At 42.3% G+C, this 27,627-nt stretch overlaps 1 protein-coding gene across 24 annotated transcripts in view; it reads right to left on the reverse strand.

Moving 5' to 3' along the window:
• The window catches only part of RBM47 (RNA binding motif protein 47), a 169,707-nt gene extending 151,354 nt beyond the window's left edge, over positions 1-18,353 (reverse strand). For 7 of the 24 annotated variants that reach the window (XM_042251339.2, XM_042251342.2, XM_027970942.3 and 4 more), the window contains exons 1-2: positions 18,204-18,353; positions 17,897-18,053 (exon numbers count right to left, since the gene is read on the reverse strand). The gene's annotated coding sequence lies outside the window, so the exon portion shown is untranslated. Of the gene's footprint in view, positions 17,252-17,369; positions 17,673-17,896; positions 18,054-18,203 lie in introns of those variants that run through there. The other 17 variants (XM_042251341.1, XM_060417000.1, XM_027970943.2 and 14 more) reach the window with 4 other exon arrangements.
• Between the last annotated feature and the right edge of the window lie 9,274 nt (positions 18,354-27,627).

The raw sequence follows: 27,627 nt of genomic DNA on the forward strand, positions 1-27,627 counted from the left end.
TTTAACACATGCTATTCCCTAGTGGCTCAGATGGTAAAGCATCTGCCTGCAATGCAGGAGACCCGGGTTCTATTTCTGGGTCGGGAAGATCCCCTGGAGAAGGAAATGTCAATCCACTCCAGCACTCTTGCCTGGAAAATCCCATGGACGGAGGAGCCTGATAGGCTACAGTCCATGGGGTCGCAAAGAGTCGGACACGACTGAGCGACTTCACTTTCACTTTCACATAAATGTTAAGTATATTAAAGGTCTCATCTTTATGAGGAGTTTCCTAAGGTTCCCTCTTCCCCACATACACCTCCTCAGGTTAAACTGATGCTACTGATCCCTAACAGCATCTAGAAGATTTCACGGCACTCATTTTTAATGTTGTCAGTCTGTCTGTACTAGCCTACGAGCTCCTTTAAATCATATCTGTTTTTATTTCTAGATGATAAATGTATTTGACACAAATGTAATAGACACAATAAATGTACACAAAACAAATGGTTTTCAGTGAATCAATGGACAAATAAATAAATACCTCTATCACAAAAGTGGGGGAACCTGATTCGATCCCTGGTCAGGGAACTAGATCCCACATGCTGCAGCTAAAGATCCTGCACACCACAGTGAAGACTGAAAGATCCCAAATGCAACAACTAAGATCCAGCACAACCAAATGAGTAATAATAAAATAACTGAGAGTACTGAGAGTGTTTCTTATTCATTTTGTATCTCTAATGCCTGACATAGAACCTTTTACTCCATGAATAAACAGCTGAAGTTACTACTACTAGAAAGGCCAGCAAATCACATAGAATTTTGAAGAAGAGTTTTGGAAGCAAAGTTGAAAACGCTGATTCTTGGGCAAAACCACAGATCATCTTAGGTTAACCAGGACAACTTTCCATCATAACAAAAATACCATAGATGTATATAGCTACATTTCCAGTGCCACGAGAGGAACAGTGAAAATAATCAAGCATTCAGAAAAGTAAGACCATGGCATCTGGTCACATCACTTCGTGGCAAATAGATGGCAAAACAATGGAAACAGTGAGATACTTTATTTTGGGGGGCTCCAAAATCACTGCAGATTATGACTGCAGCCATGAAATTAAAAGATGCTTGTTCCTTGGAAGAAAAGTTATGACCAACCTAGACAGCATATTAAGAAGCATTACTTTACCAACAAAGGTCTGTCTTGTCAAAGCTATGGTTTTCCCAGTAGTCATGTATGGATGGGAGAGTTGGACTATAAAGAAAGCTAAGCGCCGAAGAATTGATGCTTTTGATCTGTGGTGTTGAAGAAGACTCTTGAGAGTCCCTTGGACTGCAAGGAGATCCAACCAGTCCATCCTAAAAGAAATCAGTCCTGAATATTCATTGGAAGGACTGATGCTAATGCTGAAGCTGAAACTCCAATACTCTGGCCACCATGCGAAGAACTGACTCATTTGAAAGGACTCTGATGCTGGGAAAGATTGAAGGTGGGAGGAGAAGGGGATGACCAAGGATGAGATGGCTGGATGGCATCACCGACTCAATGGAATGAGTTTGAGTAAACTCTGGGAGTTGATGATGGACAGGGAGGCCTGGCGTGCTGCAGTCCATGGGGTCGCAAAAAGTCGGATATGACTGAGAGATTGAACTGAACTGATAGGACACAAGCCTCTTCAGAACAGAAAGATGAAGACTGAGAAAGAAAAGGACTCATGTCAAAAGCATGAAGGGTCAAGAGAGCCACGTGCAGGTAAATCCGCTACCTTGAGAAGCCTGAAAGTTAGCTTTAGAGGGAAGAAAAGTAAGCACTTCTTTAACACAACATAGTAAATTGTAGGGGCTTCCCTGGTGGCTCAGATGGTAAAGAATCTGCCTGCAATACAGGAGACCTAGGTTTGATCCCTGGGTCAGGAAGATCCCCTGGAGAAGGGAATGGTTGAGCCAGTTGATCCTAAGGGTAAAAGGAGGGAAATGGAGATAAGGCCCCTGGAATTTGAGAGCATTCACTGATCATGAATCCATAATATGTGGAGCGTTGGATAATGGTATCTAGGGTTTGAATCTGACATTCAAAGAGTATAACTAGAAATTCACGAATTACACCATACAAAATATATCCTATGAAGTCTGCTAAAGGCAGGAGCAAAGGCCCTGATCTAACAGGGTATTTGTAGAGCTTTTGGGACCTTAAATGACCTGACCTAGCATAACACAAAAAGGTGTTCTTTGATTGTAATTAATTTCTTATGGAAACTAGTTAAAAACTAAGCTTCCTTCAGCCAGGAACAACTGTAAACCTAAATGCATTTATCCTTTTCCCCTAAATCTATAGGACATCACATACTGACCAAAAAGTTTCCTCAGAGGAAAATGTCAGCAAAATACATGAGGAACTTCCCTGGTGGTCCAATGGTAAAGAGTCCGCCTGCCAATACTGGGCACACAGGTTTGATCCCTGGTCTGAGAGAATCCCACGTGCCTCGGGGCGACTCATCACCACAACTACTGGCACCAAGCTCTAGAGCCTTAGAGCTGCAACTACTGAAGCCTGGGAGCCTAGAGCCCGTGCTCTGCAACAAGAGAAGCCACGACATGGAGAACCCAGCACTCTGCAACTCGAGTAGCCCTCACCAGCCGTAACTAGAGAAAGCCCTTGCACAGCAACATAGACTCAGCATAGCCATAAATATAAATAAATAAGAATTTAAAATATAATAATAAAGGCAAGAACGCTATTTATTGTACAGACTGTAGTGGTTGTAGAGAGTGAAGACTCACCTAGAACAGGGTTTCCAAATCTTGGCACTACTGACTTTTGGGTCAGATAATTCTTTATTGTAAGGGGCTCTCTTGTGTGCATCAGGATGTTTAGACACATCGTTGGCCTCTTCCAGAGATGCCAGAAGTGTTCCACCCCTCCCAGACTGTGACAACCAATAATATCTCCAGACATTTGCCAAATGTCCCCTGGACAACAATCTCCTGCAGTGGAGAACCACTGGTCTAGAACCACCTTGCCCACTTAATTGCTCAGTTGTGTCCGACTCTTTGTGACCCTATGAACTGTAGACCACCAGGCTCCTCCATCCATGGGGATTCCCCAGGCAAGAATACTGGAGTGGGTTGCCATACCCTCCTCCAGAGGATCTTCCCAAACCAGAGATCGAACCCAGGTCTCCCGCATTACAAGCGGATTCTTTACCATCTGAGCCACCAGGAGCCCAAGAACACTGGATTAGGTAGCCTATCCCTTCTCCAGAGGATCTTCCTGACCCAGGAATCGAACCAGAGTCTCATGCATTGCAGGTGGATTCTTTACCAGCTGAGCTACCAGGGAACTATATCAGTAATATTTAATCCCTCAAATGGGATTCAGAAATGGAGAATCAAGCCTGTAAGAACTTTGTAAGATTTGTTGTACAGGCCATATAACCTAGTTGTTTTCTTTCTGTGACTTAATGTCAGGGTGACTGCCCTTCTAAACCATCCCTAACCCCCATCCTCATTTACTCCCACCATCTTGATCTTCTCTTTAGAAATCCTATGAATAGCAACCTTTTATAGATTTGAACCTTGAAAGTAAAAAAACTTAAGAGAAATTTGGGGCTATGCAAAACATGTCTCAAATCTCCCCCGCCTTCTATCCAATTTTAAAGGCAAGGAAGCTGAAAGCCAATAAAATAAAATGCCATGTCCAAAGTCCCTAGTCTGTTGACCAAGGGCTGATCTTGGTAAGAAGACCGGTCCTGGTCCAGGGATTTTTCCCAAATCCAACCTCCTTCAGGAAGCCTTACGAGAATCTAAATCCCGACCACTATTCACCTTGAGCACACTGCTTGATTTGTTAGTCCTTCATTTCCATATCTGCTAGATGAGGATCCTGTATGTGTGCGTAGTCACGCAGTCATATCCAACTCTTTGTGACCCCGTGGACTGTAGCCCACCAGGCTCCTCTGTCCATGGGATTCTCCAGGTAAGAATACTGGAGTGGGTTGCCATGCTCTCCTCCAGGGACTCTTCCCAACCCAAGGACTGAACCCAGATCTCCCGCACTGCAGGTAGATTCTTTACCATCTGAGCCACTAGGGAAGCCCAGATGAGGATAATAGTAGGACCTAATTCTTACAGTTGATTCTGCTGATTAAATAAAGTCAAGCCTGGCATTACAGTAGGCACTCCTTAATGTCAGCTATTATTGTTAGCCATTATTATTTTCTGTTTTTAACTTTCAACTTCAAATATTTAATTACAGATAGCTGTTACGCAATTACTCAAGTATAAGACTCTCCTTTTCTTTCATTGATTACTGTAGGTACACACATATATAATTTGTCACCAAAGTATTTTCCTTATTAAAAACAAAACTGAAATAAATGTGAAATCTTCAGAGACTACATATCCTTTTGAGCAGTGACCCATCTGATGCAAAACCAAAAACCACACCATTTGTCCCAATTAAGCAACAATAAATTTTATTACACCTCATGGGCACCACTGGTGTTGACAAACCAGAATGAAAAGCTGCAGCCGTTGACAGTTTCTATAGCCGTGATTGCAAAACACTGTCCATTGTAACCTCCTCTCCTACCTCCACCCAAATGTAATGGTTTATGACTTTCTACAACATTTCTTTTTTGGACTAGAGTTTTCTATTGCTTCAGACAATATAGTGTTTTATTTCTACAAACTTGGAAATAGAAGCTCAATCTTCTTCTTTTTAGAAGAACCACTGGGAGGGGAAGAGTGCTTGCAGTGGTGGTATAGATGCAGCTTCCAGCCCTCCAAGCTCCAAAGCCTCATGTCTTATTTGTCATCGGATTCCCAAGCGCTTGCTCTAGAAGCTCAAGAAATGGATCTGCTAGAGATGCAAGTCAGCCTTTCACAATGTAGTTTAAAGTGTGTCCGGGCTGGCTTCCAGTGTCCACCTGCATGCTAGGCAGCAGTGTTATGGACCCTTCGTCAAGTGAGGTAAAGAAGAGACAAGAAATACATTTGCATGTCCTAAATGGATCCATTTGTATGTGCCAATATTAACAGCATGAATTTGCATGTCTCTAAAAGTGGTTGTTCCTCACAAGGAAATCCACTGTACTTCATGTTGTAATATTTTCATCTTTTATAATATGGAATGAGTCTTTGTTCATGCATGATCTACACTTACTTTTTCTATATTAAATATGCTATTTAATATAAATTCAATATATACTAAATATATCTTCTACACTAAATATATTAAATATAACATTTAATTCTTAGCATATTTATATTTATAATATAGTAGCATATCAATCGGAGGAGGAAATGGCAACCCACTCCAGTATTCTTGCCTAGAGAATTCTTGTCCCATGGACAGAGGAGCCTGGTGGGCTGCTGTCCATAGGGTCGCACAGAGTCAGACACGACTGAAGTGACTTAGCAGTAGCAGCAGCAGCAGCAGCATATCAAATATCAAACATATAATACTGAAATATTAAATATATATAGGATTAATTTGAATTAGACAATTCTTAATGGCTGAAACTATACCTAAAATTTTTCAACATTAACCCACCCTAACCCATGCCCACATGACAGTGTCTTATACACTGTGGATGGCTCATTTGTTAGAATACTGTTTAATTATGTGTGATATAAAGGTTACACTCTTTATCTATATTTGTTAATTTGGACACAGTGATAAAAAGAAATAACGAAATCCAAAATAGTTGCCTAAAATAAATGCCTCTCACTCTTGCTACAAGTGCTGGATACAAAAGGGAAACATCTCCTTGGGGTGTTTAACAGGCATCTCAGCGAACATTCCCCAAACTGAGCTCCTGGTTTCCCCAACTTCCCTTGAACCTGTTCTCCTTCAGTTCCTCACACCGAACCCAGTAACTTTAGCTAGAATCCTTATTCTTTCCCTCACCCCTACATCCAGGCCATCAGTAAGTCTTGCTATTTCTTCAAGTCACTGACGAAACCCCTACCACAGCTGAACTGAGGCTGTAAAAAAAGGCAAGAGAGCGCACAGAAGAAATGGCACCCAGCTGACCAGCGTGACTCCACTTCCACTGCCCGCTTCCCAAAAGGAATCGTATCTGTCTGCCATGACAGCCTCCATCCAATTCAGTCTTTACCTAAGAGTTATTATTTAACAAGTAAGTCCTTTCTTCACGGCTTTCCACTGAAATGGGGGTAACAAGCTCTGCTGAGGCTGAAGGGCCTGCATGCTCTAGGACTCAATCAGTCCCACAACCTTACCTGTGCCTCCCTGCCCTTTGCTCCCAGCACGGGGGCAACACCGGCCTCCTTTAAGTCCTTCAGCACGCCCAGCTTCCTCCAGCCTTAGGAACTGCATAAATGCTATGCCTTTAGCACATCACATCCCAGGGGCAGCCTTCTCAGGCCACGCCAGCTAAGAGTCCCATCTTCTATTGTCCGGTACCCCTCAGTTCCTTCAGAGCACTGAATCCCACCCCAACCCCTAAAGAAAGCCCCACGAGGACAGAGAACTTTTGTTCTCCGCTGCACACCTAGTACCGGCATCTGGCACATAGCAGCTACTCAATAAATAACAGCTGAGTCTATGCCTACATAAGGAAAATAGGTTTTTTCAAAGTCTGCTTTAAACCCGTTTAATCCACATTCAGCTTTCCTGATGGCTCAGTGGTAAAGAATCTGCCTGCCAAGTATTCCATATTCATCTTTTTTTTTAAAGTATACCTATTAACTAGGTCTGTATTTTGATAAATTTTTCTAATTCATAAAGAATTACCACTAGCTCCACCTACATAGTATATTGTTTAAAAAAAAAACAAAAAGTTGCTCAGTCGTGTCCAACTCTTTGTGACCCCATGGACTGTAACCCGCTAGGCTCCTCTGTCCATGGATTTCTCCAGGCAAGAATACTGAAGAGGATAGCCATTCCCTTCTCCAGGGGATCTTCCCAACCCAGGGATTAAACCCAGGTCTCCTGCATTGCAGGCAGATTCTTTACCATCTGAGCCACCAAGGAGGCCCAGTATATTCTTAAACACAGCTCTAACTTAACATTTACACACTACTCATTCTTAATGTCCCATTCAGTACATATGATAAGTAATACAATGATTTGCAGAAAGTACTAGAAATACTAGCTGATTATTCAGGGTTTTTAAAAATTTCTTGAATGGTCCATTTTACTGTCAGTTATGATGACAGTTTCCAAATCAACTTAGAAATGAAAAATATCTGGATAATTGTAAATCAGCCACAAGCCATGATCAACAACAGTCAAAAATAACTAAATCCACGATCTTCAAGTACCTTCAGCAGAATTTACATACTATTTTTTCATTTGCTAGTTTTTGGTTGTGCCATGCAGCTTGTGGGATCTTAGTTCCCTGATTAAGGATGGAATCCAGGCCCCCTGCAGTGGAAGCACTGGGACCCTAACCACCAGACCACCAAGGAATTCCTGTTTTTTAACTGCAAAGAACCTTCCTGGAGTGTACACTCACCTTCAAGACCACTTCTAGGGACTTAACCTGGTGATCCAGCAGATAAGACTCTAAGCTTCCAATTCAGGGGACATGGGTTCAATCCCTGATCAAGAAACTAAGCTCCCACATGCCGCGTGGCACAACAACAACAACAAAAACCCTTCTAGGGTCCCCAAACCCAGGAGCCACAGGATCCCACCAGCCACTGGGGAAGTTCTTTACAGAGTTACAAATCTAAAACTAACAGGAGGACACACAGAGGAAGCTGTACCTCCAAGTACCAAGAAATGCAGTTTTATTTAACCAAGGAAAATCGTGCAGAGGGAGGGAATAAGGCAGGGACTAGCAAACCAGTACGGCAGATCAGATCGGAGAGCTTTGTGCCACTCAGTAAACGCAAGACCACAATTTTGTAAAAGGTTCTGGAGAGATATTAACAACTCAGACAATGACACTAGCACTCATCTCATGCCAGGTCAAGGGGAAATACTTAACTGAGCCCTGCAACTGAGAAAAGAATTGAGATGGAATCCTGTAGCCACAGTTGACATTTGGCAAAATCTCAAAGGTCTGGAGAAACAGCTAAAAAAAAAAAAAGTGCAAGTTGTCTTGACAGTTACTTTCAGAGCAATCATTAATTATAATTAAATGACAATAGAAGAAGTGATAATATAGTAACATGAGTTAGTTAAGTGTAATTATCTGTAGGGCACGCAATTCACAAGACTGGTTCAAAACAGAGCTGTATGATTTATATGGAAATCACAAAAAGATTGCCAAAGACTAGGTTTTGATTTGGAAACAGAAGTGCTGAAATGATTGCGCCATTCCCACACTTAGCTCTGCCTTGCTTGTTACTTAGTCACTGGCCTCCATCAAGGACTCATGGTGGCACAGAAAATAAAGAAACCAGAGAAACCAGAGAAGATATGGTAGCTTAATAGGAGAGGTCTGGGGGAAAAAAGCATGCTTATTCAGAAAGACATGCTTGTAGTTACATTTTGAGTAGAACACACAAGTAAGTACTACACTTTCAGTTGTACTTGTGCTGTGTAAGAGTCTGTGCTTTATTCACTTTATTTGACAAATATTTATGGATTACCTACTCTGTGGCAGGGGCTTCCCAGGTGGCTCAGTGGCAAGAATCCACCTGCCAATGCAGGAGATGCAGGAGAAAAGGGTTCAGTCCCTGGGTCAGGAAGATCTCCTGGAGGAGGAAATGGCAACCCACTCTAGTACTCTTGCCTGGATACTCCCATGGCCAAAGGAACCTGACAGGCTACAGTCCAGGGGGTGACAGAGTCAAGTGCAACTGAGCGCACAAGCACTCTGTGGCAGACTCTGCTCTAAGATGCTTGACAAACATCAATAAATGATGTTCTAGTAGGGAACAGACAAACAATAAGCCACACAATCATAAAATATGCTAAAAAGTACAGTATTAAAAATAGAGCAGGGTAAGGAGAGAGAGCGCCAACAGGAAGGAGGAATTGCTGCCCTTCCACAAAGGGAGGAACAATAAAGACGTGAAGGAGGTGGAAAAGTGGAGCCTGGATGTAGCTGGGGAAGACAGTTCAGGGAGAGACAGTAGCGAGTGCAAAGGCCAAGGAAGCATGAAGCTGTGGCTAAGGCAAAGCGATAATGGGGTGACTGATAGGAGATGGGATTTAAGAGGTAATGCGGACTTTCCTGACATTCCAGTGGTTAAGACTCTATGCTTCCCATGCTAGGGGCACGGGTTCAGTCCCTGGTCAGGGAAAGAAGATCCCACATGCTCTGCGGTGTGGCCAAAAGAAAAAGAGGTAATGGGACTAGAAATGCAGTTCCTCGTTGGCTTTTGAGGGAGATGGAGAAGCTCTGGAAAGTTTTCAGCTGGGAAATAACATGATCTGACTGTTTTATGAGTCACTCTGGATACTGTGTCAAATACCAAGCGTATGGGATCAGGGCAAAGGTGGAAGCAGAGGGAAGAGAAAAGCAGATTCTGCCGTGCCACTGACAATTTCATTGATTAACTTTAGGCGATGGGGAAAAGACAAGACCCTTCACACCTTAGTACGATGTGTGAGAACACAGGTGTCACCATTTGATTCAGGGTCTGTGTGGCTCATACACTTCCCACTGGGGGAGTGACTCCTAGGTCCCACTCTGGGAAGAGAGCTGGGCGAATATTAGAAGATTCCTGCCTTCTCAGGGTTGGTCTCAGCCACTGGGAGTGACTGAATATGGAGCCACTGCAGATAAAAGGCACAAATTCCAGGGCTCCTTAGTAGTAAGTAGTAGTTTCTGCTTACTCACTGGCACAACTACAAATAACCTGAGGTGGATCCTGGAACCCACAATACAGGGCAAAGAGCAAAGGAGGTACCTGGGACAAACTATTGCTTGCACCAGCTAGCTTGTTATTGGATTCCCTTTGCCCTGCAAATAGGATTTCACTGGAGGCAATTCTCTGAACACAAGTCTTCACCACTTGCCCTCCATCCGCTTAGCTGAGAGTACAACAACAGCCGTACCAGAAACACCAACCAGCGGGGCTCACAGAGCTGTGCACTCCCTCGATATTGTTTGTCCTTGGTGGATCTCTGTTCACTCTCCCTAGTTTTGAGAAAATGCACTTTTCCCTGATAATTACCTAATAAATTCCTTGTAATTTGGGAAAATATATTTTCCCCTTCTCATTGTTACCTAGTAACAAGTCTGGGCCTTCTAAAGGCTGTTAAAGAGCAGAAGAAAAGAGGTATAAACGTTTAAGTGTTTGCCAATGTGATGGGCACCTAAGCAGTGCAACAATTCAGCCCCTCCCTTCCCCATCCAGACATGCTTTCAGAAGCTTGGCTGTGGATAAAGCTTCCATTCTGGTTGCTTTTTGAGTTCACTACTTCTCCATCATATTTTCTCTAAAATGCCTATTTTCTCTAATTTTTGCTAAAATGCCTGTGGAAAAATAGAGGTCATCCAAATAAATATGATTCATAATACATGCCCATGAAATGAAAAAAAAAAAAAAGCTGTCATTTTAGATGGTAATGAATTTGGGCAAAGAAATTCTTATTTATTGAGCACTTAACTATAAACTAGGGACATTGAGGGATGCAAATATTATTTAGACACAAATCCTGCCTCCAAGAAACTTAACGTCTGTTTGGCAGGGGAAAACAGTATATGTACAAAAAGTATCAAATGATATAAAATGCCATGAGAAGTACATAGATAAGACACTGGCAGTTCTGAGAAAGTCTCATACTCTGATTATGAATACGACCCATTAACACTAACCAGCAGAAGTCATAATAGGAACTACTTAAGTTTGCTGTATTAAGGGCTTTTACATGGAGTATTTCTACTTTGCATTAGCCACTTCCAGATCTATACTGTTTTCAGCAGAACATTTGGCAGTCTCTCACTTAACAGATATGATAGCATCATTCTTTTTGCTTCTAATAAAACATCAGAATGATGTACAGTTGATGATCATATATAGAGAGGAAAGAAAAAGGCATGTTAATGATTCTGTTAGTTTCTTTCTACAACTAAGTTACAAAGACCAAGAGAAACTTGCAAAAATCAGTGCCTGCCTATAATAGAATGATGCTAAAGCTGAAACTCCAGTACTTTGGCCACCTCATGCGAAGAGTTGACTCATTGGAAAAGACTCTGATGCTGGGAGGGATTGGGGGCAGGAGGAGAAGGGACGACCGAGGATGAGATGGCTGGATGGCATTGCTGATTTGATGGACGTGAGTCTGAGTGAACTCCGAGAGTTGGTGATGGACAGGGAGGCCTGGTGTGCTGCAATTCATGGGGTCGCAAAGAGTCGGACACGACTGAGCAACTAAACTGAACTGAACTGAATAATGGCAATGGCATTTGGTCAAAAGGAGTGATCTTAAGAAGAGGATCCTAGATTACCATCACCAGAATAAGTCACAAAGAGAGTAGAGTTGTGAGATGAGAAGAATTCAAACACAGAAAGGCATCCTAAAATGATATATAAAAGCAAAGAGTCAGACACAACTGAGCAACTTCACTGTCACTTTTCACTTTCATGCACTGGAGAAGGACATGGCAACCCACTCCAGTGTTCTTGCCTGGAGAATCCCAGAGACGGGGGGAGCCTGGTGGGCTGCCGTCTATGGGGTCGCACAGAGTCGGACACGACTGAAGAGACTTAGCAGCAGCAGCAGCAGCAGACTGTATTCTTAGCCATTTCTCCATGGAGTTTGAATTTAATGTGAATGGTCATCCTTTCCTCACAGACTGTCATTTTCATGCGGGCTAACCACTCCTTCTTTCTCTCCACATGTGACCAAATTTGGTTCAGATGGTAAAGAATCTGCCTGCAATGAGGGAGATCTGAGTTGGATCCCTGGGTTGGGAGGATCCCCTGGAGGAGGGCATGGCAACCCATTCCAGTGTTCTTGCCTGGAGAATCCCATGGACAAAGGATCCTGGTGGGCTATGGTCCATAGGGTCGCAAAGAGTCAGACACGACTGAGTAACTGGGCACACACCCTGAGAACAAACCAGCCCACAGAGCTGAGGTCTCTTCTGCATCATCATGCTGCAGCTTTTGCCTTTTATAATCTAACTAAAGTCCAAGGTAAATCCTCAACCACTGCATTCTTCCCTGGGAAAATAGTAACATTTGCACATAGAAATGTATCATGATTATTAGCTGGAAGAATAAAATCAACAACAATAACAACAAAAAATGGATCAGGCCATTGAATTTTCTGTTAATAATAAGCTGCAGTGCTCCACTGAGTTTTCCGTGTCACCAAATTCTCCCAGTTGTAGTTACACAAAGGCAACTTTGTCTTGAGACAGCTACTAAGAAGATGGGCCTAATCTTGGCAAGGGCTTGGTGTACCGAGAACCATGTTATTATTTTTGAAAATAAATGACAGCAAACAAAGAGAAATATTATTTAAGCCGTCTTTTCAAAAGGCACAGTGCTATCATCATCATGGACATGGAACCCCACTTTCGGACACATGAATATTTTACCTGACCTCAAAAGGCCCAAATACACATTCTCAGAATGGCAATCAAACTGATCTAAGAAATTAACACCTGAAAAAAATCTTCCTCACTTTACTAAGTACTTCTTTTGTTTTCTTTTGGCATGATATATAACGCTTTACAAAAATGATTGAAGACTCAGTGCTCTGAAAGGTGAATACTTTTTATTATAATTCTTATAGGTTGGCATTTCCTTGGTCAGGCAGAGGTGTCTTGTTTCTATTTCAGCTACACAATGCCCCACATTCATTGTACATCCACCCATTGCCCACTGGTGTGTATAATTAACCCTTGTTCATCCACATGTGGATTATCCATTGCTTCTACAATCTGGTTGGTTTTTTTCCCCAGTATGGAAACTCAAGGAATATGACCAAAATTGACCATTAGGCAAAGCAAAGCACAATCAGGAAGCAAACACTGTCTGCAAATCCCCTTTCATCAACATACACCCACCAACTATGGTCTTGGCACTGGGACGTTATGTTGTCAAGAGCTGCAAACACGTAATAGTCCCAAAGACAAATATCATGATTTGAGGCCAGCGATTGTCTTCGTGACTAATGTAAATGACATTTTTGCACTGCCGAGAATCTGCTGAGACCAAAGGACTGATATCTCCTCAAACTCACAAAGCGTTTTCAGGGCTATACCAGCGCTTTGAATTCTGGTGTCATCTCTCTTCAGCGGCCTTCAGAAAGGTAGAGATTGTTCTTTTGATTTCTAAAATGATCCCACTCTTTAAAACCTGGTAGGGTTTACCAAAAAGAAAAACTATAAACTACAGTCAAGCATTTCTACTATAGTCTCAGTTTTGTTGTTTTGTATTTTACAGATGTAGAAACTGTTTATATCTAAACACTCCCACAAATCACTTCAGCATAAACTAACTGCCTAAGATGACAAAATCTCCATATTCACAGTGAAAAAGAATGCTCATATTATATACCTAAGTTACATAAACTAAGCTGTGGGTTTTTGTTTTTTCTTTTCAGGTGTCCTTTAAACCACTGCAGAAAGTAGATGAAAGCCAGAATGGAGTGTGGTTGAAGGGCCTGTGCATTTTGTAATCAGTTTACTTTGGGCTGTACCTAGAGACAACATCTTGAACTCATTCAAATGAGCCGTCTATTGCAGAGCACTAGGGGCATTTGAATTACAAAAGTAGGGGTGGGGGTAAGCCTCAGATTCCTCCAGTTGAGTTCACCTGCAATAGTTGGACGGCATTAAATCCCACATTATTTTAGGGGTTTGGAGCTCACTTGTGTCTTGGCCATTTATTCCTCCAGACACTTTGTACCCTTCTACTTCCGTTGGAAAATTCCTTCCTCGCCCACTTCTCAGGGCAAAAAGAGAGGCTCTGGAAAGAGGGGGATACACTGACTTGAAGGGAAAGACATCCTTTCCCTCTGAGTCCTCGCCCCATACAGATGCTGACAGAGCAGAAGGAGATGCAGCTATAAAGAGGCAGAAACCATCAGAACGCAAGCTCAGACCATTTCAGGAGTCTTTTACTGACAAGATGATTCAGGACCACACACAACAAGTGGCAGGGTGCCATTTCCCCCTAAATCCCAGTATGAGAGGTTTCTAACAACTTGAGGTGGCAGTTGAACAATCGCATATTATCATTGCTATGCTATTCTTCTCAGGAGTTTCTAAAAGCCTTCTAACTCATAACCCAAGTCATCCCTGCCTTGCCATTATTGACAATCCTTTTCTAGTTGTTCTTTGAAGCAAAGACCCCGGGCAGGTGGCTGTCTGGACTAACACACACGTCTCACAATATTAAATCAGAAAATCAACATCATCATAAGACACAGAGACTGCTCCCAAGAGGAAAAATACATCTTTTAATCGGGCCAATGGCTGAAGCGTTCCAATATAACCTTTAACTTGGAATCATTCTGACAAACATTTTTTTAAACTGTATTTTTGTATTCAATGTAACTTCACAAACGTTTGGCACACAAACCCTAGGTTCTTACAAAATCTATCCTTTAGCTAAGTCGTATGAATCCCACACTTAAGCCCGCTTCAGAGCAAGTTTTTTTCTAGGATTATGCATCCTCTGGGAAAACCAAATCAGAGTTTCACTTGAACCTCAGGCCAACTTTGAGGATATCTCCCTCCCCCTACTTGCACTCCTGTACCCAGTGCTGAAAAACCAGAAGGGACTTGAAATGTAGAGGTGGAAACCTGTCTGAAATAGGCAAATACTTCCCTCTAGCAGTCAAAGCTCAATCAATTGGGACATGATAGATTTTTAAATCGTCAGATCAAGAGTAGAATTTGGAAAGCAAGTTCATTTTGTAAGAAAATTATTTTATTGGCTTCAATCTTCTAATCTTTGTTTAAATTACTGAGAACAGGTTCTGTTACTAGTAAATCAGAGAACAGTCTAATCTGAATGCTCTTATCATGTGAGGAGAAAAAAAAGAGTCATCCTAAACACTAGTCAGAGAAAGTATGAGGACACATGTCCCAAAGCACATAGTTTCCTTGCTTTCTATCTTGATTTCATCCTCAGTGTCACCAGCTGTTTTGGGCAAAATTTAGTCTACGGCAGCACAGGTAGGAATCAAAAATACGCTGACAATTAAGACTATAGAGATCGGAGTAAAGTGATGATGCCAAATTTTCAATCTTACAAGCTTCTGAAAACTCAAAACCCAAGAAAAAGATAAAGAATCTTCAAAACTTGATTCATTTTTGGCATCTGTTCACAAAACACTCTTGAGCAGATGAATTTAAGTGTAGCCTTGTCAGGTAAAGAAGCATGACGGAGTCAGACTAGGAGCTTGGTTTTTGTCAGTTTATTTCTTCCTTTAACAAATATTGAAATAATAACACTGGGCAGACTTTTGATTCTCCCTCTGTTCAGTAGTTAAGTCAAAGAGGCCAAAACGGTTTAACAGAACAAGGTGAAGGGTAAGGTAGACAAGAAAGGATATGAAAACCCAAATTCCTTTCTTTCCTTCCTCCTGTTTCCATTTTGGACTGGGTTAGTTTTGTTTCCCTCCAAGATTTCAGATCATCAATCTGACAAGGATTATTGTTTAATAGTTCACCACGCTCCTCTGACCACCGAATTCTCCAGGCAAGAATATTGGAGTGGGTAGCCATGCTCTTCTCTAGGGGATCTTTCTGACCCAGGAATCGAACCTGGGTCTCCTGCATTTCAGACAGACTCTACCACCTGAGCCATGCCAAACAGCAATACAAAATCCTGCAAAACGCTATCTCATCGCCTTGATTGGGTACTTGGCTTTGTCTAGAGACTGTGTTTTACGCTGTTGAAAACTTTCACCTTTTAGAATAGGCACCTACAACTCTCACATGCACTTGATCTAAATTGCAACTGTGCTTAAACCTGTGGCAACCTCTTCACATTTATGCTTTTCTCTGCCCGAAAAAATTCTTGTGACTCTAGCACAACAACTTTTAAAGAACAAGATTTCTAATCTATATTCATACTAAAGAACACTGGGTGAGCCATTAGAATGTGCTACATCAGTAACAGTACAAATCAGTATGGCAAAAATCAGCATGCCCTATGAGTCAAGTACCTTGAGGACACAATCTAAGATAAGCCTCAAGAAAGAAGACACATCCGCAAATGCTTTGGGACAGTACCCAAGAGTAGATGAACTTTTACCTTAATAAAAAATGAATCACTATTTGAAAAATTCCACTTCATTTATTTCATCTGATTTCTTAAACATCCAGTGGCGGATTTGTCAGCTGTCATAGTTCATCAGCCCTAGACTTTTATACAGATTGAATTTTTAACTTTAAACAACTAAGCCTGTGCTCAGTGTTACCTTGGGAGGTAAATGACTCCAAGAAGATATTCCCCTCATATCCTCCCCCAACACACATCCCCCAGTAACCCTCCCCTCCTTACCACTCACTGTGAGATGCCTGTCATAAAAGTTTTCTCAATCTCACTTTAATAATCTGAGTCTAAAAAGTCACCTGTGCCTCTGGACAGCCCAACCATATGCTTTCAAGAGCTGGGGAGAAAATTGTTTATTGTATGGAGAAGGTTCCATCACCAGAGGAAACGATGGGGCTGACTGTATATAATTTTCTGCTTTTCCAGAAGCTGACGCTTTTAAAATCTTATTATAGACTATTTCTTCCCCATTAAATATGCCAGAGTCGGAAGTGGGACGGTAGAACAAGGGGAGATAAGGTCGAAAGAGAGAGGAAAACAAAATTTCAAAATCTGGACGCACAGGTAAGATTACGGGACAGTAGTTAGAAAGATTGCCAAAAATGACCTTACCTTTGTGATGTATTTGCAGTCGCCCACTTCTGAAATTAACACCATTCAGAGCGCGGTAACGACTGACACAGCTAGGAAGTAACCTACAACATCTCGGCCTCCCTCTTTTTAATGTAAAACCAAAATAAGGAGTGTCCAGCGACTCCCTACCGCGCCGCTTAAAGCCACAGATCGTTTCAGGCTTCACTCCCAGGCTCTGGGAATTCCAGTTTGTCAGAATCTCTTAACCTTGGAAACCCGCAGGAGAGAAACTCTCCGAGGACAACTCCCCGAGCCCCAACTTCTCACTGTCCCAACTGCACATTCCAAAGTGAGAAGCCGGCGCGATAACCAGAAGGCAGTTCTCTCGGGGCTAAATTCCTGGCGGGAGCGAGAATTCGAAAGCGCGGCGAGTTCCCCTGGCAGAGCGGCGCCGGACCCGCACCCGGGGGAGACCGGCGGCCCCGGGAGCCCTGCGTGCGTCCGGCGCTGCGCGCGGGGAGCGCTCGAGCCTCGGCTCCGGCTCTTCCCTGTTCCCTCCTCCCGCTTCTGCCCTCCCCCATCTGAGGCCGTTCGCCTCACAGTAGCAAGGTTGTCTCTCGTCTACTCCCTTCCCTTAAACTCACCAAACCAGATTTTTACTCCCAACACCGGCAACTTCCCGTAAATCTGCTCTGAAATTTTATCCTGCTCGCTGAGCCTCCGCTGGCTGAAGGCCAGTGCAACATTCCTGTTGTTTTAGGAGCGCAGATACCTTTGCTGAAGGTTGGGGAAAAAAACAAAACAAAACAAATCTGCCTTGATGGGGAAGAGACGTGGGGACTTCACCACACAGACTTGTCGCTCCCCGCTCAAAAAGTCACATCCATTTTAGACAACCAAGAAATAGCCCCAGCAGTGGCACCTGCTCCACCTGAGGACATCTGCCCGAAATCAGACGTCTGGCCCCCCGCTTTGGGCGGTTGAGGGAAACCAAGCAGAACCACGTTTGAGGAATAAGGAACCAGCTGTTGAATCACGAGCCGGTCGGTACACCCCACCCCCGTCCTTCCCTCCCCCACACCCCTCTAAAGAAGTCGTGTAACCAGGTAGGATCACAGCGAGCTCGGCGGCGGGCCTGGAGGAAGGGGGGACCTCCCGAGAGTGTCCTTACCTGAGGCAGAGCAGCTCGGACCGGCACGGGAAGGAGCGTCACGCGGACCAAGCCCTGACCTTTGCCGGGGCCTTCACAGCAGGGCCTGGGGCCTGGGCGCTGCTGGTTCAGAAGTGGCTCATTTTAATACGCTCTGACCTAAAGTTACAGCTGGTTTCTAGAAAGGGTACAAAAAAACACTGCATTTTAAAACAGCAGCCAAGCCCTCCCTTAACCTCGGCCCGATCCTCTAGGGAGCCGGTTCTAACCCCCATCCCAGCCCCATCCTCAAGAAATCCGCAATCTGTGCCCCACCCCTTCGCATTACCTGTTTATACAAGAGTTAAGGAGCCTCACGCATTTCAATAGAGCGCTAAGCCTGTTTGTAGGCGCGTAATCGGCCAACAGGAATCGAATTCTGTGACTAAACAAACTAGAAGAGGAAGCAGGCACCACCAGGAACCTAAAACGGAGTTGTGATTTCGGGTTGCACTGTCATTCAACTGAGGGGAGGAAAAAAAAAGTGCTGCTTCTCATTGGGCTGTTTTAGTGAAGGAATAGTTAAAATCTTTTTTTTTTTTTTTTTGCGGGTTAAATGAGTTAATACATACAAAAATGTTAGAACAGTGCTTGGCACACTGTGTTGCCACTAATGCCACTATTTCTAAAAATTATTATTATTTGTGCTATAGCTTTTTTTCTGAAGAGGTGGGGTCGTGATCAGAGAAGTGGGCTCTTGAGCCAACACTGCCACTCTCTAGTTGTAAAGCCATGAGCCAGTTTCTTTCTTTTTTTTTTTAACCTCTCCCAGCCTCCCTATCTGGAAGATTCTCACGGTGAAATTTCTGCAGTTTACAATCATTGAATATCATGAAAAATAAAGGTCCTGTAAAAATAGTGTTTAAGTGATCTCCATCTCACTTAAAAGTTGCAAGATGGACAAGATACATGAAAATAAATTGACCTGTACACTCCATGAAGTTCTCTGACAGCGAGGGAACTCAGGATCTAGCCATCTACCACGGATGGGTGCTTCATTCGAATTCGAATTTAGGCACCTAATTTGCTGTCTGACACCGGGAGAGTTACTTATCCTATCCAATGCTGGACAAATAATGGTCATTATCATTTAAACATCAGTGTGAAACTGGGGGAAATAATTTTTAAGCTCTTCATAAGTATTTGAAAGTAATTATTGACGACTAGGATGTGCAGTGCTGATGCCCTTTTTTCTACACTTAACTTCCCTCTTAAAGAAACCATAGCCCCTTTACCCGAATGAGGCCTTTAGTACTTTGCGGTGCAGGTTAACCCACCTCGTTTTACCCTACAGTTCCATCCTGTGGAGCACTTCATTCCTGTTTTGCAGATTGAAGGCACTGAGGTCAGCTAGAGCGCGTTTTCCCCGAGTGGTGAGGCCGAGACATTTCTCAGCTCGTTAAATCTAAATGCAGTGTTTGCCACCTTTTGGAAAAATGATTCCTTCAAACCAGCCAAGAATTCTGAAACATTTTAAATCTCTTTGACTTTTTATCTTCCCTATGGTGCAAGACTTAACAGATCAATTAAATGTTTTCTGAGTTTTAGATTCATTCCTTGTTACTATATGAAGATCTGGCACTGTGACCCCTTCAAGGTTCTCTCACCATATCTAAGATGCCAGGTACAGACAAGGGTTCCACAACCTCAAGACAACTTAAAAACTCTGACTCCACATAGCTCAGATTTTTCTTTTCTTTTCCATAAGTATCAGGATTGTTACCTTGAGAGCCTCACAGTGTCAGGGACCTTCTGAGTTAAAGAATTCAAGAGGGGACATTCCCAGGCTCACAGATTTTCCCATCTCTTTTTCCACGCTTTTCCATAGGAAGCAATGGGCCAAACCAGGGGAATAATGGCTAGGAATAATCAAATAAGTTTGCAAGTGTGGAGGTCAGTGACTGCAAGTGAACTGGAGCTGGAATCAGGGAAGATGGCCCTTGAGGAAGCCCAGCTCTCTGGAAGCAAGTCCTTATGACAGTCCTCAGTGGTTCACTTTCTCTCAAATGATGTCTGGCACTGCTCCTTCTTTCTCAGTTTTGTACACTGCCACCTATTAAGTGGATATTATTCTTATTCCTAACTACTTCCCCCTGCTGTCCCTAGGAATATAGAGAAAATAAAACATTTTTTAAGTGACAGTCTATGGCAAAAGAAATATGAATGTTTGTTACTACTTCTTTGTGGTTGACCTTGATGTCTGTTCCTCGTCTTTACTATTATTATCATTATCATCATCATTATTTTAGTGCTCAGGCAAATCCCATGATCTTGGGGCATTTGAGTTCTGTAGACCCCCACCTTTTGCTTTCTGTTTTCTTCTTTCCCTTCTGCCTAAAAGGCAGAGGGCTAGAGTGAATTCCAATAGCATGGAAATTGTTTCCCCATAGTTCTAAATCTGAATCTCAATTTTACCTCTTAGTGATGTGCTGCTGGGTAAATTGCTTAGTTGCTCTTGAGCTTCAGTTTGTGGTGGTTGTTTAGTCACTAAGTCATGTCTGACTCTGCAACCCCATGGAGAGCTTCAGTTACTTCATTTATAAAATAATAACAGCTCCCTCTCTGGATCTGTATAAGAATTAAATGAAAGGTGAAGTCTCATTATGATTACTGGCACATAGTAGATACTCCAGAAGTGGTATTGCCTTTGGCACCTGGAAAAAACCTACTCCACGGCTCACAAAGAATTGTCTTTCATATGTTTAAGATCAAATAACACTATTCCCAAAACACCCTCATTAACAGGACCAATCCTCTGACATTTGTAAAGAACCACAGTATAGGACTTCCCTGGTGGTACAGTGGATAGGAATCCACCTGCCAATGCAGTGGATACAGGTTCCATCCGTGGTCCAGGAAGATTCCATTTGCCTCGGAGCAACTAAACCTGCAAGCTGCAACTACTGAAGCCCATATGCCTAGAGCTTTTGCTCTGCAACAAGGGCCACTGCAATGAGAAGCCTGAGTAGCCTCACCTTCTCACAACAAAGAGTAGCCCCTGCTAGCTGCAATTAGAGAAAGCCCAAACAACAAGGAAACCCAGCACAACCAAAAAATTTATAAATAAATTATTATTTTTTTAATCACAGTATAATAGTAACAATGCATCTAACATAGACTTTCCAACAGTGATGTCATCTTTGGTCATCAAAACTGTATAAGGTATGTATGAGTAAAGCACAAATAATTTGCATCACTCCATTGCTCAGATTAGGAAACAGGTTATCAAGAGTTGCTCCAGGTGCTAGTAAGTAGCAGAGTCAAGGTTTTTTGCTTTAGGTTCCTTTTTAAAACTTCTTTTCACTATTTCCTATAGCTAGAACTATGGTTACTCTATTTCTATATCCAGTTAAGGAACAAGATCAAGGAGTTCCAAACAATTATTTTATCTCCCACTTGTGGGGAGAAATCCGGGAAATTCTAGCCAGAGTTTTGGGATACTTCTCTCCTTGGAGGCATGGAAACCCACAAAGAACCCCATCAAAGACCCGTGTGAGAGTGAGGCACGCTGAGTCTATAACAGATAGAAGAGCAGCAAGATAAAGAGCTTGGGCTTGATGTCAATAAGACCAAACTTTGCATCTTGGCAATTGTGGGGAGCAAGTTACCTAACTCTCTGAGCCTCAGTTTATGGTTGATGGCAACACCTAACTGTGGAGTCATCATGAGGATTAAAAGAGGCCATAGACATAAAAACCCAGTGCTCGGGACTTCCCTAGTAGTCCAGGGTTATAACTCTGAAATTCCACTGAAGAGAGTGCAGGCTCGATTCCTGGTCAGGGAACTAAGATCCCACATGCCATGAAGTGTGTCCAAAAATTTAAAAAAACCATAGTGCTAAACACAGTCAAAGTTTTCAACACAGTTGTTTTTTTAAAGACCAAAGACCATGCACTAAAATGGTACATGTTAGGCCTAAATTAGGCATGTAATAAATGCAAAGAGCTTAGGACGATGCCCAGAAGATTATAGCCCAGTAATTGCTATAACTGTTTGCAGTTATTACTGTTATAATTATTTCCCTATATAACAACTCTTTGTAACAGTGGTTATATGATAAGCAGTTGACTCTCTCTCTCTCTATATATATATATATATTTTTTTTTTTTTTTTTTTTATTTTTTCTGTTGCACAAGGTCTTAGTTGAGGCATGTGGAATCTAGTTACCCAACCAGAGATTGGAGTCTCAGTCACTGGACCACCAGAGAAGTCCTCAAGCAGTTGACTTTTATGGGGAGGGAGCCTCTAGTGTTTATTTCTTATGGGAGCTGAGATCATAAAGTGAAAAAGGCGAATATCTTCTCAATGGACTTACTTTCTACCAGTTTCCCTTGTTCCACCTAATTTTACCTGAAATAGAAAATTTATTAGTAGATGGGATAAAATCACCAATCACTTACTCTTGAGGCTATGGATATTTTGCCCCACAGAATTTATTAAAAAAAAGTAACCCTCTGATGTGGCGTTCCCTCATAGATCAGTTGGCAACGCAGGAGGGTTCTAAATTATCAATCCTCTGGTAACTTAGAACATGCAACTCAACCCAGAGAGACCTCTCAGCCCCCATTTCCAGTTTCTCATTTCCTCATATGGTGGCCACTAGCTACTCAGTTGTGTCCAACTCTCTGCGACCCCTGGGATTGCAGCCTGCCAGGCTCCTCTGTCCATGGGGATTCTCCAGGCAAGAATACTGGAGTGTGCCATGCCCTTCTCCAGAGGATCTTTCCAACCCAGGGATCAAACCCAGGTTTCTTGCATTATAGGCAGATTCTTTACTGTCTGAGCCACCAGGGAAGCCCTAGCTACTCATAGAAGCCTTTTGTAATGAATCTTTTATTTTTATATATTTGTATTAAATCCCCACTGGACCTAATGTGTGCAAATTTAAGGCATGTTATTTCTGGGCACACTTTAACCCAAAGAATTCAGCACAGTGATTAATCCTAGAATTCAGTCAGCAGTCCATTGGGTCAAGGGATAAGGGAGGGCAGTGTGAACTCCGTCAGAAGGGCGTCTGGGTTTATGGTTTCCATGCCACACCATAGGAGGGCCCCTAACTGAATTTTAAAAATGCACTGAGTTCACAGAAAAGGGAATTAAGTATAGCAGGGGTTCACTTCGAACATTAATCTCAGAAGCCAAATCCTTCATTTTGAGAAAGGCCTTCAATACAAGGAGTCCCTTGACCTCCGTACTTCCTGCACAAATAGCTCTGCCAAAGCCCGCCTGCTTAGACTGCAGGCTTTCCCCGAATCACCCGCCTGCTGGGATGGAAGGAGCCCTGATGGAAATTACAGGCCCTTAAAGGCCCACTCGAGACCAAAACATGGTTTTGTTAGAGCAACAAATGCTGTTAATTCCTTTATATCCCTTTAAGGCTTATGCCCCACCAGAGAAGGTCTCCAGATTTATTTTTATTTTATAGTGGAAAACAGCCTCACATAAGAAGCTCAATTGTTCAGCAATAACTAATTAAAAATGATTGTCAACATAAAATTACTAACATTTATTAAGTGCTTCCCAGAGTTTTTGCTAGAAGCTGTGTTAAGCACGTCACACATATTAACTATTTGATCCTCACAACAACCCCAGGAGATAGGATAAAATGTTATATCCATTTTATAGTTGAAGAGACCAATGCACTGGACAGGTGACAATGCTGAGGTCCCACAACTAAAAAGCATCCGAACTGATTTTTAACCCAGGCAGTCTGGCTCCTGAGCCTGTGATCCTAACCACTATACTCTACAGCCTCAAAAAAGATTCTGTATTATCTGCAATTACATTATATATAAGTGTGTATATCTAGTAGCAGTAGTACCAGTGTAAAGACAGGGCCCAGCACACAGTAGGCACTCAGAAAATGTTTGTTAAATGAATACGTGAATGTGGATATACATTTGAATACTGTGATATCAGTTTGCAGAAGTGGGTGTCAAGGAAGATAGGGTTTAACTCAGCTAGGATTTGAGCTTAGAGTCACATTGGTGATTGAACACAAAATAAGGTTTTAATTTGACACATTGTACAAGATGAATATTTTACAGGACAGAATTCATTTCAGATTTAGTCAAATTTACTGATCATAAAAAGCACATAAAATAATATGTGCTTTGCTTCCATTGTTTCTCTCCTTAGAATATCGTTGTATACACCTTCCATCCATCCAACACTGGTTTAATCATAGTAGTTACAAATATGTGGAGCCAGATACCTAAGTCTGAATCTTGTTTCTCCTGCTTACCAACTGTGTAACTGTGGTCAAATAACCATCTAGGGCCTTTAGGCATCTTACCAGTACCCTCAGCATTAGGATTATTGGGAATTTTCCATGTGCTACTACAAGTAGGGTCCTTGGAAGACCACCAGAACATTATAAGCCCAATGTAAGTATTTCCTGCTAGGATTCATCATCCAACTGTCTACTTTTTGTTTTAAAAATGCAGTACTTGGATGCAATGTCAAAAATGACAGAATGATCTCTGTTCATTTCCAAGGCAAACCATTCAGTATCACAGTAATCCAAGTCTATGCCCTGACCAGTAATGCTGAAGAAGCTGAAGTTGAATGGTTCTATGAAGACCTACAAGACCTTCTAGAACTACACCCCCCAAAAATTATCCTCTTCATTACAGGAAACTGCAATGCAAAAGTAGAAAGTCAAGAGCTACCTGGAGTAACAGGCAAATTTGGCCTTGGAGTACAAAATGAAGCAAGTCAAAGGCTAACAGAGTTTTGCCAAGAGGCTGCACTGGTCATAGCAAATACCCTCTTCCAACAACACAAGAGAAGACTCTACACATGGACATCACCAGATGGCCAACACCAAAATCAGATTGATTATATTCTTTGCAGCCAAAGATGGAGAAGCTATATACAGTCAGCAAAAACAAGACAGGGAGCTGACTGTGGCTCAGATCATGAACTCCTTTTGCCAAATTCAGACTTAAATTGAAGGAAGTAGGGAAAACCACTAGACCATTCAGGTATGACCTAAATCAAATCCCTTATGACTATACAGTGGAAGAGAGAAATAGATTCAAGGGATTAGATCTGATAGAGTGCCTGAAGAACTATGGACGGAGGTTCTTGACATTGTACAGGAGGCAGTGATCAAGACCATCCTTAATAAAAAGAAATGCAAAACGGCAAAATGGTTGTCTGAGGAGGCCTCACAAACAGCTGAGAAAAGAAGAGACGCTAAAGGCAAAAGAGAAAAGAAAAGATATATCCATTTGAATGCAGAGTTCCAAAGAATAGCAAGGACAGATAAGAGAGCATTCCTCAGTGATCAATGCAAAGAAATAGAGGAAAACAGTAGAATGGGAAAGACTAGAGATCTCTTCAAGAAAATTAGAGATACCAAGGGAACATTTCATACAAAGATGAACACAATAAAGGACAGAAATAGTATGGATCTAACAGAAGCAGAAGATATTAAGAAGAGGTAGCAAGAATACACAGAAGAACTATATAAAAAAGATCTTCATGATCCAGATAACCACAATGGTGTGATCACTCACCTAGAGCCAGACATCCTGGAATGCAAAGTCAAGTGGGCCTCAGGAAGCATCACTACAAACAAAGCTAGTGGAGGTGATGGAATTCCAGTTGAGCTATTTCAAATCCTAAAAGATATGCTGTGAAAGTGCTGTACTCAATATGCCAGCAAATCTGGAAAACTCAGCGTGGCCACAGGACTGGAAAAGGTCAGTTTTCATTCCAATCCCAAAGAAAGGCAATGAGGAACCAGAGATCAAATTGCCAACATCTGCTGGATCATTCAAAAAGCAAGAGAGTTCCAGAAAAACATCTACTTTTGCTTTATTGACTATGCCAAAGCCTTTGACTGTGTGGATCACAACAACTGGAAAATTCTGAAAGAGATGCAAATACTAGACTACTTGACCTGCCTCTTGAGAAATCTGTATTCAGGTCAGGAAGCAACAGTTAGAACTGAACATGGAACAACAGACAGGTTCCAAATGGGAAAAGGAGTACGTCAAGGCTGTATATTGTCACCCTGCTTATTTAACTTATATGGAGAGTACATCATGCAAAATGCTGGGCTGGATGAAGCACAAGCTGGAATCAAGATTGCCGGGAGAAATATCAATAACCTCAGATATGCAGATGACACCACCCTTATGGCAGAAAGCAAAGAAGAACCAAAGAGCCTCTTGAAAGCGAAAGAGGAGAGTGAAAAAGTTGGCTTAACACTCAACATTCAGAAAACTAAGATCATGGCATCCTGTCCCATCACTGTATGGCAAATAGATGGGGAAACAATGGAAACAGTGGCTGACTATTTTTGGGTGCTCCAAAATCACTGCAGATGGTGACTGCAGTCATGAAATTAAAAGACGTTGCTCCTTGGAAGATAAGCTATGACCAACCTAGATAGCATATTAAAAAGCAGAGACATTAGTTTACCAACAAAGGTCCATCTAGTCAAAGCTATGGTTTTTCCAGTGGTTGTGTATGGGTGTGAGAGTTGGACTGTGAAGAATGCTGAGTGCCAAAGAATTGATGCTTTTGAAGTGTGGTGTTGGAGAAGACTCTTGAGAGTCCCTTGGACTGCAAGGAGATCCAACCAGTCCATCCTAAAGAAATCAGTCCTGAATATTCATTGGAAGGACTGATGCTGAAGCTGAAGCTCCAATACTTTGGCCACCTTATGCAAAGAACTGATTCATTTGAAAAGACCCTGGTGCTGGGAAAAACTGAAGGTGGGAGGAGAAGGGGTCGACAGAGGATGAGATGGTTGGATGGCATCACAGACTCAGTGGACATGAATTTGAGTAATCTCTGGGAGTTGGTGATGGACAGGGAGGCCTGGCATGCTGCAGTCCCTGGGGTCTCAAAGAGTTGGACACGGCTGAGCAACTGAACTGAGCTGAACTGAACCAATATTTATCGACCATCTACCATGTATCAGGTTCTGTACATCATGCTGAATATAGAAAAATAAATGAGATACAGTCCCTATTTTCAAGGAATTTGGGTTCTATGGCAACAAGTAAGAGACATCCAATGGCCTTACAGTGTATGAGCCCAAGAAGTTCATGGCAGTTTAACTTTAGCTTAAAGAGTCCACCTAGGAGAGATGATGTCAGAACTGAGAAGTCTGAAGTTTGCTTAGGAGCTGGCCAGGTAAAGAAGGCGGAGAGGTGTATTTCTGTTTCACCAGAACAAAAGAGATGGTGGATTCAGGGGTGTGAGACAAGGAGCTCTCTACAGTTAGAGGGTTAGATGGCAGTAGTGTAAGACGAAATTGACAGTCCAGTTCATGAGAATCATCTGATATGCTAAGGAGTTTCAGAAGAGCTTTGAATAGGGGGTGCAGAGATCAGATTGGCAAACCTGTGAGAGGCTATAGTAAAGGCAAAGTAGAGGGAGAAGAGGGGATTAAGGATATATTTAGAAGGTAAGAGTCATGGGGCTTAGTGACTGATCAGATATTGGGGGTGAAATAGGAGACACAAAAAGGTTTGGAGTAGAGACACTCACTCATTCCAGAAACATTTGTTGAACATCTACCATGTGCCAAACACTGTTCTAGAACTTGGGAAAACAGCAGTGAACCAAACAGGCACAACCAAATATTGTCATGGAGTTTACATTCTCACCGGAAGAGACAGACAAAAATAAATATGCAAATAAATAAAAATATACAGCAGGTTTAATGACGGTAAGTACTACGAGGAAAAATA

The sequence above is a fragment of the Ovis aries genome, chromosome 6 (genome assembly GCF_016772045.2).
Source record: "Ovis aries strain OAR_USU_Benz2616 breed Rambouillet chromosome 6, ARS-UI_Ramb_v3.0, whole genome shotgun sequence".
Classification (NCBI taxonomy): domain Eukaryota; kingdom Metazoa; phylum Chordata; class Mammalia; order Artiodactyla; family Bovidae; genus Ovis; species Ovis aries.